This window comes from Balaenoptera ricei, chromosome 12 (genome assembly GCF_028023285.1).
Source record: "Balaenoptera ricei isolate mBalRic1 chromosome 12, mBalRic1.hap2, whole genome shotgun sequence".
NCBI lineage: Eukaryota > Metazoa > Chordata > Mammalia > Artiodactyla > Balaenopteridae > Balaenoptera > Balaenoptera ricei.
The window spans coordinates 26,340,495-26,343,411 of record NC_082650.1 but is presented as its reverse complement, the minus strand read 5'-3'; the positions used below and the strand labels follow the sequence as shown (position 1 = coordinate 26,343,411).

The window sequence follows — 2,917 nt, the reverse complement described above, 5'->3', positions numbered from 1 at the left end:
CGTTTTAAAATCCTTCTACTTGACAATATTGTTCCACCTGCTAATGTGCTCATCATTCTATTGTTATGTGTGATGGATTTAACCTGCCCCTGTCAAAGACAAATTCTGAGCTGTAAGACACTCGGTTCAGTATAAAGTCATTTGTATTCTTAGCGAACTCATATGATGATCCACATATTGTAAATGCTGAGCAGTCCTAACTGCCTGTTAGATATTCTAACAGGGCTGGACTTTTGCAACCAGGCTACTATATTTGCAATTAAATGAGTGAAAAGGGCACTACAAAGATCAGTGCTGACCCTCGAAAAAGTTGCAAGTGAGACACTTTTCAATAAAAAACATACTTTAAATCATGTCACATCACAGGAGACTGGAGACAAGGAATCAGGCTGGCGGCAAAATCAACAACGCTGGCTCTCTCTAGCTTTGAGTTCCATCATTTTTAGTTGGCTGCCCTTTTGTTCTCATGCTTTTTGGATCATGATGAAAGATGATACCATAATGGTGGATACGTGTCATTATACATTTGTCAAAACCCATAGATTGTACAACACAAAGAGTGAACCCTAATGTAAACCCTGGATTTTAGTTAATAATAATGTATCAATATGGGCTCATCAGTTGTAAAAAAAATATACCACACTAATGCAAGATGTTACTAATAGGGGAAATGAAGGAGCAGGTGAGAGAGCATATGAGAACTCTGTAATTTCATTTCAATTTCTCTGTAAACCTAAAACTGGTCTAAAAAATAAAGTCTATTAATTTTTTAAAAAACTAATGTGCATTAAATGTCTAAAACACAGGGAAGGGACTTCCCTGGTGGTCCAGTGGCTAAGACTCTGAGCTCCCAATGCAGGGGGCCCGGGTTCGATCCCTGGTCAGGGAACTAGATCCCACATGCCGCAACTAAGAATTCTCGTGCCACAGCTAAAGATCCCACATGCCACAACTAAAAGATCCCGAGTGACGAAACTAAGACCTGGCGCAGCCAAATAAATAAATATTTTTTTAAAAAATAAATTAAATACAGGGAACACTCAATAAATAATAGCTATTATTATTCACCATCTCCCTGGTGAGTACATCCATGACACAGTAACTTCCATAGCTGGCTAAGGGTACCCATTATGTTAGAGTTTCTCAACCTTGGTACACCACTGGCATTTAGACTAGATAACGTTTTATTGTGAAGGGCTGTCCTGAGCACTGTAGGATTTTAGCAGCATCTATTCTCCCCTCACTAGAGAGAACCTGCTCCCCACCAACCCCCATCTTCATTCCGTGACAACAGAAAATGTCTCCAGACTGTCCAATGCCCCCTGGGGGAAACAAAGTCACCCCCAGTTGAAAACCACTGCATTAAGCGCTTTCGAAGAAAAATAAAAGGGCTCCAAAGATCTTAACCTGTACCTCTGTCACGTTAGATGAGAGTTTCCAAACTCTAAATATAAAACGTATGCCACTAGAAATAAATTCTACCTGCTGGGGATTTTTCATTTCATGATTTTGGCCTTGGGACCAAGATAGCTGGGGACCTATCCTGGTTTGGCATTACTTGAAAGCTGAGAAGCTATTCAGTCTCTGCTTTTGGAAGTTTCTGTCCAAAGTGATCCAAATGAAACTAAAAGCGTATGTCTAGAGCAGGGGTGTGATACTTACCTTTTTTACCCTTGTCCTTTCGATATAAGCACAGGAGCCAAGAGTGGCAAATATCTTTGCTGAAAGGACATTTTCAACCTGTTTTGTTTTGTTTTGTTTTGGGCTGCACCACACAGCTTACGGGATGTTAGTTCCCCGACCAGGGATTGAACCCCTGCCCTCAGCAGTGAGAGCGCAGAGTCCTAACCATTGCACCAATGGGGAATTCCCTGTTTTGTTTTGTTTAAACAATTATTTAGGACATTTTGATACATCGTGGCATTTTCCTCCCAAGAAAAAGAGTTTTCAGATTAGTAATATTTTTCATCACTAATCTCAGCCTTAGCCCCTAAACCTCAATCAAAGGGTCTGGAGAAAAGCAAAAGAGCCTGTTTGTTATTTGTTATGTTAAAAGGGGATTTTATGTGGGCACATTAATTGGGTCGAATACCCTATGACTACCTTCTTGAAGTTTGAAAGCTGGGAGTTTCCAGGAGATATGCTAATCTTGATTTGCCTGTATGAGTTTTTATTAGGTATCAGCCAAAAGATTGTATTTATTTGTTTATTTATGTGAAGAGTGAGGGAATTCGGCACTAGGCCCCAGTCCAGGGGAATTCATGGTTCAATAAAGACTAACAGCTCAGACAGGGCTAGTGCTTTCCCCGCTGAGTTTCTCAGGATTCCCTATCAAAGGAAAAGAGGCCTCCTAAGAAAGAGCTTCAGATGAATAATTCCTTCTCACCAAAACTCCTTAGTATAGCCAAAAGATACTCTAGTTAGATGGGGAAGGAGGAGGGGGAGGGTGGGCAGAGGATAAGTAGGAACATGTGTGAGATGGGGGCTCAGTTGGCTCCATCCTCAGAGAAGACCCCTCGGTTACTGTGCTGCCTGGCAGGCCCACTTCTAACACTGCAGAGCTTCCGTGGGGCTTGAACGGTTAGTTAAGAGTGTTTAGGGTTATGGGTTGTACGCTAGGCCAGCATGTGGCATCAGATCACAAGACACAGAGCCACCCATATGTTATTCTTCAACAAATTTATTTTTTATGTGTGTGTGAAACACTGGGCTCTCTAACACACAGGAGCTAGATGATTCTTGCAGTAAATAAACACATAACATCAGTCATCTAAATCGTCAAAAGACTCCTACTCAGAGATCTCAGTAAAGGGGGCACACAGTTAATTCTGGCCAAGTATGAGAATCAACGTGTGGGGCTTCCCTGGTGGCGCAGTGGTTGAGAGTCTGCCTGCCAATGCAGGGGACACGGGTTCGA

General features: G+C 41.9%; 1 non-coding gene across 1 annotated transcript; it reads right to left on the bottom strand.

Annotated features, from left to right (window-relative positions):
* Positions 1–1,687: 1,687 nt before the first annotated feature.
* LOC132376495 (small nucleolar RNA R24) lies at positions 1,688–1,782 on the bottom strand. The gene has a single exon (XR_009506330.1). It is a non-coding gene; the product is annotated as a small nucleolar RNA R24 (small nucleolar RNA).
* Between the last annotated feature and the right edge of the window lie 1,135 nt (positions 1,783–2,917).